At 37.5% G+C, this 16,169-nt stretch overlaps 1 protein-coding gene across 5 annotated transcripts in view; it reads left to right on the top strand.

Annotated features, from left to right (window-relative positions):
- The first annotated feature begins 1,097 nt into the window (after positions 1-1,097).
- The window catches only part of TRIQK (triple QxxK/R motif containing), a 146,571-nt gene continuing 131,499 nt past the window's right edge, over positions 1,098-16,169 (top strand). The window contains exons 1-2 of one of the 5 annotated variants that reach the window (XM_020972909.2): positions 1,098-1,316; positions 4,482-4,577. The gene's annotated coding sequence lies outside the window, so the exon portion shown is untranslated. The remainder of the gene's footprint in view (positions 1,317-4,481; positions 4,578-16,169) is intronic. The other 4 variants (XM_078153658.1, XM_020972907.2, XM_020972906.2 and 1 more) reach the window with 4 other exon arrangements.

Here is a 16,169-nt window from a genome sequence, read left to right as displayed (position 1 = left end):
ATGCCTGGACTGGAGTCACACAGCAAGTTAAATGTCTGAGGTTGGATTTGAAACTAGCTGTTCCTGATACCAAGTACAGTACTCCAGAAGCACTATGCTGGACTGCCTCTCTAGACGATTTTTAAGATCTCTAGATCTAACTCCTATTCTCCTACTCTTCTGTTATTACACCTCAGAGATAACCTTGTCCAATCTCTTCATTTTACAGAAGGAAAGTGGGATTCAAGAGAGGTGGAGTGACCAAGATCATACAGGTAGTAAGCAGCAGGACAGGGATTTGAATTTAGCCTGCTGATTCCAGTGATTTTATTTTTTATCTATCTATTCACCTTACTGGAGGCAGAAACCGGTTTTAAAAACCAACTGATTGCCAACCTGGGGAAAAAAAAAAGAGACGTACATAAGGAGAACTTCTCTCAGGATTGGAATCCCGACACTGCCGCTATTTGGCTTGGTTCCAGTGACTACATCTCTCTAGTCCTCAGTTTCTTCATTTGCAAAATAAGGGGTGTTAGACTAGAAATCAGAGTTTTTAACCTGGGATCGCTGAACTTTAAAAAAATGTACATATAATAAAAGCAATACAAAATTTATACTTTACATTATATATTTAGGTACAAATTATGTAAAATGTGCATGTAAGTGATAAATGTGTGCGTATGCTTATATATGTGTGTGTGCGTACACACACTTTTTTTTTAAAGTTCAGGGACCTCAGGTTAAAGACCCTGATTTCCAGTCCACCCCTCCCCCATATATCCATGATGACTTTATTTAATATGATTTTCTTTTTGTAATCTTATGTATTTTATGCATTTAAAAAACAGTACTCTGAAACAGGGTTCATGGGCTTCACCAGAGAGGTTCATGACCCAGAAAAGGCTAAAACCCCTTGAGCTAGAACCATGTCTAGGTCCTTTTCCATCTTTTAACACCCCATGAAGCTAAGAGATGGAAATTTACATTACCTTCTAAGATTGAAAGACAGCGAATGATAAAACGACCAATCAGAGAGATGGCCGACAGTTGCTTCCACTCACCCCATACCTCTCAGGCTTTAGGGCTGACCCCTTGTGGCCAATCAGACATCGGGGCCCATGGTTTGTTCCGCCCCCTGTAGCCAGAGTGACAGCACGGAGGAGGGATACGTCTGCCAACTGCCGGATTTCCCAAGTTTGCCTGCCCTTGCCTAGGTGCGAGCTGAGGTGTGTGAGTGTCGGGGATCAGCGGGATTGGGGAGGCCCTGGCCTGGACGACCCCCGCCATCCCGGGTCTGAAAACAGGAGCCCCGTGTCGTAGGAGGCGCGGGAAGGAAGGTGGGGAGCATTTAAAGACGCTGGGAAAGGAAATTGGGAGTGGATGGAGGGGTTGGGGGGGCGTTGTCACTTTGTGAGAACAGCGAGACCTCGCGGTTGCTAGGGAATGCGTCCTCCCTCCCTTCCCATCTCCTACTTCTCCCCCTCCCTCCTTGCCAGCGTGTCTCACTTCGCTGGGCGGGTTCCGTACAGTGTATGGGGAGCCAGGAGCCCCGCCTTCTTTTCCTGGCTTGCTGTGGCTCGGGGTTGGCTCACTCAGGCTGTCAGTCACATCCTGGGGGAGATTTATTTACCTTTCCTCTCTCCTTTTTGTGATCTTTTTGGTACTACGTGACCTAATAATGTTCTTGTCTCACATCTCTCCAAAGAGAGAGAAAGAAAGACGATGAGATAGAGACAGACAGACAGACACAGATAGACCAATCAGGAAAACAGAGCAAGGCCGGGGGGTGTATTTCTTTAGGGTATCGTGTTCTTGTGTCCACAAAACCTGCCAAGAGGAGGGGAGTATGTGGCAGGGTTAGGAGATCCCCCTTGCCCTCCTCAGATGCCATGCAATCTTTTCCTCCTCCCCCAAATCACTGCAGGAGTGACCCAGAAACAATCAATCAATCAACATTTTTAAAGCATCCACTATATACCAGGCACTGTCCAAAGCAAAGCGCTGGAAATACAAAATGAGGCAAAAGACAGCTCCTGCCCTCAAGGAACTTACAATCTAATGGGCAGGGAGAGACAACAAAGATATATACAAAGCAGGTTTATACAGGGTTAATAGGAAAATTCGAGAGATGTTCTTGAAATAGGAGGTTACTTGGTATTGAGGTGGGGGGGCGCGGGAATCTGAAGTAGCAATGGGGAGTAAGGAGTGTTCCAACTCCCCCTCCTTGGCTGGAGGGGAATGAATGATGGGGCAGCAAATACAGGAAACTGTGGCCAGAGAGTCTGTATCATGTGCAATTGTTGAAATTTAGGGGTGCGGGACTCCAAAATCACAACACATAGTCCTGCGGAAGGAATTCTACCCAAGCCTTCTTTCAGCCAAAGACAAGTATATTAGAACATCAGTCATATTGGGAGACTCTTAAGGAATCTGAACATTACTGAGCTATTGGCTAGATTGTAAGAATCTGAGCAACTTAATGGAGTAAAGGTGGACCATATATACGGAAAGACTGTGGGAGTGACCAAGTAGTTTGGGGTGACTGTTGGAGGGGGTCTAAGGAGATTTGGATGGGAACATCTGGGACCTGGACCACGTGGCCAAGGGAGAATGGAGATTAAAGGTGGGAGGTGGCCTGGGCTTTAGGGAGGTAAAACAATGGAGGGCTATGCTAGGTTAAAGGTAACAGAATTGGGAGATTGGGTTTAGATGATAACAAAAAGTCAGTTGATGGGATTATGGCCTCAGGCAAAATCCAGAGATTTGGCCTTGTGGGAAAGTCCAGGGTTTTTCCTTTCTGAGGTTCAGATCCCAACCCCATCAGGGTGAGCCAGATTTCTGTAATAGCTAGTAAATGGAAGGAGTGGGGAGAGGTAAAGATTTAAGATGAAGGACGTTTGATGCCTATGGAAAAGGCATTCCAGAGAAATTCCCCTCCAGTCCCCAATTCAAAATGCAGGGGAAGTAGGTTTATCCCCTTCTTGACACATTCCTGTTCTTATTATCAATCAGTCAGCTACCACCTATATCTCCGTAACTATCCCAAAGGACTATTTTTCTTTGCTCACATTTCTGTACTCCAAATGACTTAGTCTTAAATGTGGAAGAAAAATTAGATTCTGGTCAACCCTCTTAGTTTACACAGGAAATTGGACGACTAGGAAATTAAAGTGAATTGTCCAAGGTCCTAGAGGGAGTTAGTATAGCCTGGATGAAAATAAATGTCTCCTAATATTTAGTTCAATGCCATTAAAGAACAAAAGTAACAAAAAAAGGCCCTCCAAACTGCATCACTATAGAGAACTTTCTGGGATAAAATTACCAATTCAGATCAACACCTCTGAAATTTATAGAATTCCAGAACAGCCTGGAGATCTGAATGTAAGAGAGTTGTTTGGGAGACACTCAAAAGGTTCAATGGATTGCCTGAATTCATGCAGTTAGGATGTGGCAAAGGCTAGATTTGAATCCTGGCATTCCTGAATTGAATCTGAGGACAGATCTTTATCCATTATGCTAGGTTGCACCTCAGGGTAGTGTCTGAGCTTAATAAGCAGCTTAAGACAGGACTGTTGACTTTATTTCCATTTCAGTCCAGTGTTTATTCTCCTTAATGAAAGCACCTTTCGTTCCCTTAATTCCTAATCTCCATCATACCCTCTACTCATTATGATGTCTCTAATTTAGGAGCAGCTACTCCTTCCAATAGAAATCTCCACCTCTGCTCTTCATTGCTGGTGCAGTATGGCTGCAACTTGTCCCTGACTTTCATATCCTTGAGGGCTGGGGAGAAAAGAAATTTAATTTGGTGGATCCCTTTCTTGGATTCTTTTTCTGGGTTAGCCAACCTCTGATCTTTCCTTAAGGTGCTGAGCTAGATAGCCTGCTTTATTTGGTTGCTGGGTTACTGGGGGTCAAGCAGTCAGACGCAGCACTGCTTTGAGAATCTGTCCTATACACATTCTAAGGTTCTAGACTATTTGCTTTTCTCACATGAAAAGAGAAATGCTTGGACTTCCTTATGGAATCAACATTTTTTCTTTTTCTGGGTGCAAGTATAAGCCTCACTTAAATGTATGTTATCTCCCTAAAATGAAATTTCTTTGAAAGGAAATATATGTGTGTGTGTGTGTGTGTGTATATGTATATTACACACACACACAAACATACATACATACGGCCATTGAAAAATAACTTAAGACCACACTTTCAGTTTTATGTTCTTTATTGGTGGAAAGATGTGATTATTGGACCATTTCCAGTGATCTTTAGCAGGTCTTTAACACATGAGGAAAAAAAAAGGAAGAGGTATAGCTGCTGGTTTGGAGAAGAGAAAATGTTTTCATGGGGTTTTTTGTTTGTTTGTTTTAGTTTTTTTTGTTTTGTTTTGTTTTGTTTTTTTAAGGAAACAGAATGGAGTCTGGAAACTAAGTGCCTGTGAACTTGACTTCAATTTTGGGAAATTTTTTTTTCTTTTTAATTTTTTTCTTTCTTTTTTTTAGGGAAAATTTCAAGCAAGTATTACTAAAGAGATTTTTAGTGAGCACCGAGAAAAAGAAGCAGACTGGGTCGTAGGGCTAGTATCTCTTCATCAACAGGTATAACAGATGAACATATTTCCTTTTTAGACAGATTTTTAAAACTATAGATCCTAGAAATGTTGGTCTAAATCCAGGTTACTTAGATTTTATGAAAGCATTTGATAATGTTTTCCAAACTAGAAAAGTTAGGTAAGGAACAGATGACACTGCAGTCCAAATGGAACTGGTTGACTGACTAGACTTAAAGAGTAGTCATTAATGGTTTTGATATCAGTTTAGTAGTTTAGAAGACTATCTGCATTATAGTCTCTATTTAACATTTGGCCTGGTCCTTTACTTAGCATCATTTCAGTGGCTTAGGATAAAAGCTTTATAACCATGACCGCCATTGATTAGTGTTTTAAATTTTGCAGATGATCCAAAGTTGAGAGGGATGGCTGACTTGGTGAATGACAAGTCAGGATCCAAAAAGATCTTGATTTGCTAGCATATTGGTCCAGGGCCTCTAGGTGAAATTTAATAGTGATAAATGCTTTCTACTTGGTTTCAAAAAATTACTATCCTAAGTACAGGGTGGGGGAAACATAGTTAGATATCAGTTCGTCTCAGAATGATCTGGGGCCCATAGTATACTGTGAATTAACACTGATGGAAAATTCAAAAAATATAATCTTAAGCTTCATACAGTCAATCAATTAACAGGTATTTATTAAGCAACTGCTATGTTTCAGGCACTGTGCTAGGTTCCAAGGATACAAAAAATAAAGTTTATATATGTATATGTATATATATATATGTATGTGTGTGTGTGTACATATATATATGTGTACATATATATATGTGTGTATATATATATACATATACACACGCACATATATGTATATATATACACATACATATTTATGTATATATGTATGTATATATATGTATGGGTATACACACACACACACACACACACACACACAAAATGTAGGTAACAAGATGATTTTAAGGTGAGGAGAGGCACTAGCAGCTTAGGAAGATCAGGAAAATGCTCTGAGTGGCTCTGAGTACATGAAGGTGAGGAGGGAGTATGTTCAAGTTTTGGGAACAGTGTTGGTTGACCCTGCTTGGGGGAGTATCCAGTAATGTTAAGATGTTTCTTATTTTGTCTCTGGATTGCTGGTAGTTAGATGGAGTTTTCCATCAGTTTTTGTCCAGTGAATATCTCTCAGGAGCTTGATTTGTGCAAGACACTTTGTGGGACACAAAAATGAATGTCATACAAGCTCTGGACTTCAGTTTTCTTATTTATAAAATTAAAGGTTGGGACTTAATCATTTCTGAGGTCCCTCAAAGCTTTAAAATGCTGTGATTCTAAAACCCAATCTATTTCCTTGAGGAACACTTGGCTTCAATTACAGTTATTTATGTACTTCTTTTTCTTTAGGTTTAAGGTCAAATGGCATTTTCCCAAGCTTTGCTGTATTCCTATAGTTTCCTTAGGATTGCAAATTTAGAGCTGTAAGGGACCTTAGAATCTTCTCCTTTTCTAGAAGAGGAAATTGAGGTCCACTGAGAATAAAGAACTTGTCCTATGGCACACAGGAAGTAAATAGTAGGGAGTCAGGATTTGAAACCAAGGCCTCCGGTTTGGTATTTCACACTCACCACTGTAGCACATTGTTAGAGTTACCGAGGAATCCAGATTCCAAGTAGCATCTACTTTGATATATGGTCACTGTCTTTCATATTTTCAATTAGCTACATGTAATAAGGCAATAATAACGGAGGTTTTAAATTTCTCAGTGTGATTACACCTTTTTCTAAAAATAGTAATTAGAATCAAACTCTGCTATTATAATTCAGATAAGAACTATGCTGGACTTGCAATTTTATCATTATCATCATCATTGTGTACTCTTTAATTGACATATGGCTTGTTTATGGGGTCTCAATAGCCACTTCAGCCATGACCCAGGCTGGCACTGTGAACAACTACCCCTCTACCCCCCCCCATACATACAGGGAGAAAAAAACCTAAGGGCAAGATGCCATATATCTCTTTCAGCCTTTCTTGCTTCTATCCTGCACCCACTTTTCACAAATCCAGTAATGCACTACTTCCAAAACCTTTCTGCTGATTCTTGCCCACCTCCTCTATCATCACTTTGCTCTCTTCCTACTAAAGCCAGCCTTAACCATCTATCTCTATGTACAAATGGTTTTTACTACTTCCTGGCACCAGTAAATGCCCCATAGAGTTGCAATCAATCATTTCTCACTTCAGTTGTTCCCACTTTGGTGAGAGAGCTATGGAGGGAACGTTTCCTCTGGCACTTCAAACAGTAGAACCTTGCCAATCCCTCCATCTCTGAGCTTTACAATGTCTTCTGGCTGAATATGTTACCTTGTTTGGGTTTATATTAGCATAGATTTAAAGCTGGAAAAAATTTTAAGGAAAATCTAGTCCAACCACTTCATTATTTTGTATAAGAAGATTCTGTGGCCTGGAGATGGTAAGTGACTTACAGAAGATCACACAGATAGGGAGTAGCAGAGGTGGAATTCAGATTCAGGTCGTCTGACTCCAAGCATGGTGCTACTTCCACTATAGCATGCTGCCTCAGACATAGGGACTGAACTAAGAAAATTCTGCGCATAACTTCTGGTTGTCTTTCACTAGGTTAATTCACTAGGTTTTAGGGTTCATAAAAATAGAATTACATACAACTGTTACCTTTTCATCAACATTATAGAACTGAAAAGATTATTTTAAATAGATATTTTTAAGAAACAAGGACGTTTTCATTCCAATTCTGTGCAGAAAAAAGAATTTTTAGCACTTCATCTATGCAAAGCAGAATCCAAGGTACTATGGATTAAAAGACAAAATAAAAGTGATCTTTGTCTTCAGTGAGTTTACATTCTGGTGGGAGATTGAGAGGGAGTATTACAGGTACATGTACACAGATGAGTGTAATAATACAAGGTTATTTGAAGAGGGAGGGAGAGTTTGTGTGTGTGTGTGTGTGTGTGTGTGTGTGTGTGTTGTGTGTGTGTGTTGAGGGTGGAGGAGAGGTTGGCATGACATGGAATGCTTCCCAGAAAGGGTGGCCCCTGATCTGAACTATGAGACATAGCTTTTGCCAAGGCCCTAGAAGAGGAGATAGAATGTCATGTCCAAGGTGGATATGTTCAAGTATACAGTCAGGCAGTCAGTGGTTAGAATTTTGCAGTGAAGAGATGAATTCTTGAATAAAGGTATAGGTATTATTTCGTTAAGAAATTCTGCCCTTTGAGGTCTCTGGGAAGGCAATGAAGAATGGGTACAGAAAAATTTACTTGGTGTAAAAATAAAAGATATCAATATAATTTTATTTTTACAAAATGCTGCTCCCATATATTCCTTTCAGAAGTTTTGACTGTCTCTTTCAGCACTGGAATCAGTAGACACAGGAATTACGTCTTTTTGCTTAGTAGAAGAACATGAATATAGTTTACTAACCTTTAACTAACTAACTATAGTTAATTAATCCACATTCATGTTAGTAAACTATATTAGTTTAGTCTTGATATGTGTCAAGTATAAACATCAAGTGGGGCAAAAAACAGGGGCTATAGGTTACTCAGTAGGTAGTACAGTGTATCGAGTGTTTTTGTGGAGTCCGGAAAACCCGAGTTCTAATATGGCCTTGGACACTTATCAGCTTTGTGACCCTAATCAAATTACTTAATCTTAATCTGCCTCAGTTTCCTCATATATAAAATTGGGTTAATAATAACTAACACCTACTTTACAAGGTTGTTGTGTGAATAAAATGAGATAATATTTGTAAAGTGATTTGCAAACATTTAAAGTGCTGTATAAATGCTAGTTATAATAACAATGATGATGTTTGTCATTGTCCTTGAGAATGTCTGATGCAAGATCCAAATTGTAGAATTCCCTATAATGGTAAATTCCTCTAACTGCTCCTGTGCATAGATGATATTGAAAGAACTACCAAGCTGCAAAACATGACAAAGCTTCTTCAGCCAAGTATACAACCATTCAACAGAGATTGGCCAAATCTTCTACACTACAAAATTAAAATGGAAAAAAAAATCTGCTTTTACCCAGAGTATGACTCAATCCTCATTTATAAAAGGGGGAAAACAATACTGTGGTATGTATCTAGGGGGGTGATTGTGTCAGGATCAATGAGATCAAAAGGCATTTTGCAAAGCTTAAAGTGCTCATGAATGTTAGTTATTACTATTAGTTTCTATGTCTTCCTCCTGAGGGGTGGAAGGGGTTCTCTCCTGATTTTTTTTTTTGCCTACCAAGTTTCTATTACAACTATAGTAAAGTTTTTGATTGTTGTTAAATCCTTTTAATTCCTCGTATTTCTGTAACTCATATATCATTATAACCTTTTGCTTTTTGCTTTTAATTTCTGATTGAGACAAGCTAGAACTTCTGATATACTTCTATTTTTCTGACTCCATTCTGTATGTCACTTTTTTTTTTGCTTTAAAAATTGGGCAATGTGGTCTTCATAATTTCTGCTACATTTATCTGCTTTTATATTATCTGTAATTATTATCTATATTATAATGTAATTATATTATCTGTAATTTTTATTGCAAAGATTTCTTTTTTTATTGTTAACTATATCATGAGAAAATACAAACCATTTTGAAATTAAAGAACAAGAAAGAGGATTGTATAAGTTGCTTCTGCCATGATGACATTTGATGCCTGTCCTTAGGGGTGTTCCTTGACACCACCTTTCTTTTACGAGAGCAGCAACTGCCATATACACTGTTATGTGCATACCTGAAATATTTTTTTATACTTTGTGTCAAATATTGTGGGAGAATGTGTTCAGTGTAGATGGGTGTAACAAATGTCAGCTTTTAAAAAATTCTCTGTTTTTATCTGGTAGTGAGATTTGTGCCTTCAAACTCAAAAAGGACTTTCCAGAATTCCAAAGGATGTCCATCTCCTTTTCAAAATTATTTGAAACATATAGAATTGCTTTTGTCATCCTCTTTGTTATTAGTCAGACTTTCTGGAATTTGTGTTAACTTCAGCTTTATTCTCTTTAGATTTTAGCCTTATTTCATCTAATCTGTATTTAAAGATGAAGTTATACTTGGAACTGAGGATACCATAGATAAAAAGCAGTATGAAGTCTTTATCTGTGAATAATGAAATCTGTTTCCAATTCTGTTTTAATATAGTACAGGGGCATATAAAACAGTCAGCTCTGCAGTCCGTTTAAGGCATATTTGTGGTTTGCCCACATTAATGTCCAGCACCATCTGCATAACAACATTTTTAGCAGGTAGCAGGGCATGGTGTTTTTGATACATTATGATGTATCTTGCTCTTCTTACACACAGATATAAAGGAGGGCTCCACTCTCTTCTGGTCAAGTTGGTTATTCCAATCTCAGGGAGAGATAGAAGACAGCTTGTGCCAGACAAATCAAACTACCAGTACCACCTACCATTATTCCCTGATGGAGGTAGCCTAGAATTCCAAAGCCAAGACTATCAATCCTGCTTCCAACTCAGTCCCCATCCTTGGAAGCAACTGCTCTGGAGACAGGGTTAGCAATTTCCACCAAGTGCCAACAGGTTGTTATCTTGGCAAGTCAGCTTAGGTGAAACAGAACAGCTCCCTGACTCACTGTCTTAAACCCCTCCATTTCTATACGCAGACTACAGAGATAGAATATGCCAGGTCAAACCACTACCACCAATTTGACCGATATCTTACCTCTGACTCTGAACTCAGAAGTCGTGGGGATAGCAGTGCCTTCCGGACTACCCATCCTGTTTCCGTAGTGACTCAGACAATCATCACTAAGGGGATAAATTATGGTGAAGGGACCCATCTTCCTTCACCACCACTAATACCAATTGTTGATCAACTACTCAAAAGTCCTGGGAATAGCAACACCCCCCAGATCATGGGTCTTGCTTCCAGACTAGACCCATTAAGCCATCATCTTAGATGGAAAGCCATCCCTATGATAATGCAATCTGGCAACTACTTTTGCAATTGCTATAGAAGACACCCTCACCCATCTCTCCCCCCAAAGTTCCAAATTCCTTGGCCTTGTCAAATGGTTTAACACTGTAAACCGGTATGATTTTATCTGTAGAAATAACATTAAAGATGATATATACACCTGCTTTGTTGCTGTTCCCACTCCCATCCCCCACAAGAGATCTTTCCGTGTGACTTATAGCCAAAATCATCCGTATATATTGTCTCCCTCATTAGAATGTGAGCTCCTTGAGAGCAGAAATTGTCTCACTTTTCTGTTTATTGTATCCCTATGGCTTAGCATTGTGCTTTACATGTGGTAAATGCTTAATAAAAGCTTTTTCATAAATTTGTTTATGCATTCATTCATTCATTAGGTCAGCCTGCAATGCCATGCCATCCTATTGATTCTTTTGAACCTTAGGATCATTCACAGTGACTCTAGCAGTTTCAAAGCACATAAATTCCCTACTTTATATCACCCTGGCTTGCATTCCTCTCTTTTGCCTTTCTGCCTCACAGCATGAATCAAGGTTTGAGTTTCAGAGGGGTTGGTATTAATCTTATCATCATCATCATCTTGTCCTCATCTTTTTGATGGAGATCAAGTAAAAATGTCAGAAACCCAGTCACTATCCTGCTATGTTTCTTTTATAGTTCAGTATAAATCTGTTGACTTTCATGCAGGTGGATAAAATTATTACTTTCTGTAATTGAATACCAGCATTGGGATATAAGCTCATCTTTAGACTTATTGAAAGCATCTTGGGGATACCTTCAGTAGCAGATAGCATGACAGGGATGACATGAATCTCATCCTGTCTCCACATGGTTTTGATTTCTTCTGCCAGATGTCTACTATATTTTGAGAACATTTTACCCAATGTAATTTGGAGATTATGAGAATTCAGTACTGTAATGTTTATTAAAATGTTGTGCTCAGATTTTTAATGGATCAATGCTCCATCTAGTCAGTTATTGGCAATCGTTTTGTTTATAATGCTGCTTCATTTCTACTACAGCTTTTTTTTTAACACTCAAGATTATCTGGTGATTTGTATCTGTACAATGGGCATTTGACATCTGTTAATTTGTAAAGGATATTGATATTGTAGTGTATAATTCTAGTCGTGTGAATACTAGGTATCCAAAGATGCGAAATTTGTGTGGCTTGCCTTGATATATTGCATGATTCCCACAATGTCATTGTATAACCTGTGTCAATCAATAAAGCCATGCCCTTTAAAGTGAAGCTATTTGTAATTTCTAGTGGCATTAGCCTGGTCCTGATTATCATAACCCTTTTCGTTATTATAAACAGATCTGCATGACTCAAGGAATTGTTTGATCATTTGATTTATTTGACAAGCGATATCTCTTCTTTTTTGAGATACCATTCACTGAGTTCATGTGGATGTCATATGTAGTGTGCCTTTTGCATCTGAGCTGTCTAGAGATAAACCACTTTTGGTTATATTTGACAGATCCAGTGAGATATACCTATTATCAGCGTTTACTACTGCTTTCTGAAGTGAAGGCTGTTTGTTCTGAAAGTATTTCTGTAAATTTTTAAATCTGTTTGTTGTGTGCTCAGGGAATTATCTATCAATCCTCTTCTACCTTTTTGATAGGGAGGTATTATCTTTCTGTAACTGCCTGGGGGTGATGAATCCCATGTTTTGTTAACATCACATAGTTTTTGTTTGGACACCTTCTAGATCCATTGTTGTCCATTTTACTGTGCCATAAATATACATTAAGAATAATATCACATAGGTGTTTTAATGCTAATGCTCAAAATATTTTCCTCCCGTAAATCTTTGATTTCAGAATGTCAGGTTGTCTTTTAACATATATAGTCTCAGCTTTTTCTTCAATAACCATGTACTCAATGTGTTTTATATGGAAAAGAACAAATTATTTCTAAGTGTCACCTTCATCTATTGATTCTCCCTCAAAGTCTTTAGCTTCCTTTGTACAGTGTTTTGATAACATCGGAGGAAATTTCCACAAGATAGATTAGTTGTTTAATGGTTTTCAGTGAAACATTGGATATTAAGTGATTAACATAATTTTTTTGGTATTATTCTTTCTTTGATCTGAAACCCATATTTAGTTCTGTTGATGAGTGATGATAATGGTTTAAGACTAGACAGAACCATTAGCAAGCTTAAGCTATCTCCCTGAAAATGCCATGTTTTGTATCGCATATTGTGTTGGTGACATGTTTTAAATAAAGAAGGAAGGGAAGAAGGAAAGTATTTATTAAGTACTTACTGTTTACAAAGTACTGTGGGTACAAGTTAGAAAAGTGAGCCCTTGCTTTCAAGGAGTTAGCATTCTAATAAGGGGAGATGACACTTAGAAAAATAGAGAACAGTTTTCCACGTGGACATCAAATACTCTAGTAGTCTCATTAGACCTGTATCTCATTATTTATTTATTTATTTTTGCATTATATGATGAGCCATGAGTATGGAACTGAGTTAAAGGCTTTATGATTATCAACAAAGGCAGGGTCAGTATCACTGTGGTTTGGGACAGCTTGTTCAATAATGTGTGAATTGATACAAAGTTTCTTGGGACCTTGGGACACATTTGGGACTTTGTGGTACACCATTTTTGCTTTTCAATTCATATTTGTTTTCTTGTATTTATAAATTTTTTTTTTCGATTTTGTTTTTAGATCACCCTTATTTCCTCCTGTACCTTTTTATTTCCTCCCATAGTACTATTCCTTATGTTAAAAAAAAAATCAGCAGAGCCAATTGACACATCAAAAAAGTCTTTCATTAACATGTTGTGTTCCAGACCAGTGGACTCAAGGTCTACAAAGGACTGAGAAGGAGGTGCAGTGGTATGTTAATAAATGTTTAATAACTGGCTCCCCAGGGGAAAAAACATGCATGGCATACTTTTAAGTTTAATCTGCATTAGTAACATGCCTTGATTCATACTGATTGTAGAAGTGTAAATGCCCACACCTAATTGCGCTCTCACGAGTCAGTTTGAGCTGGTACTAACACAACCATCAGAGGTGTCTTGTAATATCTCTTCTTTGGGGTTAAACTTGGTCATTATAATTATGCAACATTCAGATTTGATTATTTTGTGGTCGTTGTTCTGTTTACATTTTGTAGCTATTGCATATATTGTTTCCTGTCTTTCTTAACTTCATTTTTGCATCAGTTTATATAAATCTTTCCATGTTCAGTATATTGATCGTATTTGCCATTTCTCATAGCATGATATCACTTTAAATTGACATACTCCAATTTGTGTAGCTATTTCCCAATTTAAGGACATCTACAAAATTTGTATTTTCTACCACAAAAGAAAGTGCTACTATAAATATTTTAGTGTATGTTGAGCCTTTCATTTAGTCATTGATCTTTTTTTTGGGGGGGGCAATTGGAGTTAAGTGACTTGCCCAAGGTCACACAGCTAGTGTCAAGTTTTTGGTCTGAGGCCGGATGTGAACTCAGGTCCTCCTGACTTCAGGGCCGGAACTCTCTCCATTGTGCTACCTAGCTGTCCCTAGTCATTGAGCTTTTGAGGTATGTGCCTAGAAGTGTGGTCTCTGGGTCATAGGCTATAAACAAGTTAGCCAATCTTCATAATTCCAAATTGTATGCCAGAATGATTGTTCCAATTCATGACTCTACTAAAAATGCATCAGTATATTTATCCTCAATACCTCCAACTTTGACTATTCTCATCTTTTGTTAAATTTGCCAGTTTACAAAGAGTAAGATGAACCCTCTGGGTTTTGATTTGCATTTCTCTAATTATTAGTGATTTAGAGCATTCTTTTATATGGCTGTTAGTAGTTGGGAATTTTTCTTTTGAGAACTGTTTGTTCATATCACTTGTCTATTGGGAAATGGCTTTTGGTATCTTAGATTTTTATTAGTTATATATCTTGCTTACCAAACCCTTATCAGAGAAATTTACCACAGAGAGATTATTTCCCCCATTTGCTTCCTCCCTTGTCCTAGAGCATTAATTTTGTTTGTGCAAAAGCTTTTCAATTTCATGTAATGAAAATCTATTTCAACTTTTATAATGGCCTAATTTGGCTAAGAATTGATGTTATACCCATAGCTATAAAAAAATACATGATCTTCTTTTCTCTCAATTTTTTAATGCTATTATCTTTAGTCCTCAGATCACACATCTTTTTTGAATTTATTGTCAAATGTAGTGTAATGTTTTGGTCTAGGCCTAATTTATTATTTCCCTTGAAATTTTAGATCTTTCATTACTCCAAATGAATTTTGTTATTATTTTGTCTAGGCCTGTAAAATATCCCTCTAATAGTTTGATTGGCATAGTTTTAAATCTATAAATTAACTTTGGCAATATTGGGATTTTTATTATATTTTCACAGCCCAGCCATGAACTTTGATTTTTCCTCCTTTTCCAGCTTTTTAAGTCATACTGTAGTTGCTTAAGGAGAATTGAAAAAGTGAATTATTCAGGTATTAAGTGTGTTTTGGTAGATTGACTCAAATATTTTATGCATTTCATAGTTATTTTGAAGGGGACTTCCTTTTCTATATTGCCTTCCGGATTTGTTCTTGTTACATACAAATGCTATTGATTTTTTGTGTTTTTATAGCCTGTAACTGCTTAAGCTGTCAGTTGTCTTAATTAGTTTCTTTATTTAGTTCCTATGATTTTCTTAAAAATCCAAATCATCAACTAATAGGGATATTTCTAGATTTTAGTGGTTACCCATGACTACTTTTATCTGAAGTACCTAAACACACAGTTGACCAGTATTTAGAAGTATTGTTGATATTCTTTTCTTTTGGTAATAGGTGTATGACTTCTGTAGAGAAAGATGGGAGCAGACTTAGGTTGGAAAAGGAAGCTGGTTTCTTTCCTTGTGATTTCATGTACTTCATGTACCACTATGACATATTTGAGTCAATGATTATGGGTCTTATTTGAAAACTCCACCATTTTCCAGGTTGCAGAGCAACTAGAGATTCTATAAGCATCCTTTGATGTAACTTCTGTTCATTCATTATATTAATGGTGGAAAGCTTTCTGTTTCTTGTTTGATGCAACTTTTTATTTTCATTGTGTTGGAACTTTTTTTGTCCATGAAGATGACAACACATTTTCCACATTGTCTTCCTTTGGGACTTCTCTCTTACCACTGATTGCTTTACCTCCGAAGGCTCTCTAATAATTTTTTAATTGATGAATTGTTTATTTTGTTTCTTGTACTGCTTTTAGTCCTTCATGATAGGATTACTTTTCCTTCACATGTTAGTAGCTTTTCTTTTGTATCTGTTATTTTGAATAATCTTGAACTAAGGATGAAATTTTTTTAATGATTGCCCTGAACCAATTGCAGTTTATTGTTATGTGGATTGGAGCTGAGAGTAATAATAATTATAATAATAATGAATTTTATTATAGCTTTTATATAACATCTCCTATGTGTCTAGGCACTGTGCTAAGTAATTTTACAAATATTATCTCATTTGATCCAAATAAAGTCTTTGCCTTTAAGTGGGGAGACATTTCCACTGGAGCACACTGGAGCATAACATGAGGATTCAGGTCTTCAGTGTATTTGAAACATAGTTAGGGGTTTGCCCATTTTAGCAGTT

This window comes from Phascolarctos cinereus, unplaced genomic scaffold (genome assembly GCF_003287225.1).
Source record: "Phascolarctos cinereus isolate Bilbo 61053 unplaced genomic scaffold, phaCin_HiC Scaffold_4;HRSCAF=312, whole genome shotgun sequence".
In the NCBI taxonomy this organism is placed as follows: Eukaryota; Metazoa; Chordata; class Mammalia; order Diprotodontia; family Phascolarctidae; genus Phascolarctos; species Phascolarctos cinereus.
The sequence above is the reverse complement of the archived record's forward strand: the minus strand, read 5'-3'. Positions and strand labels throughout refer to the sequence as shown.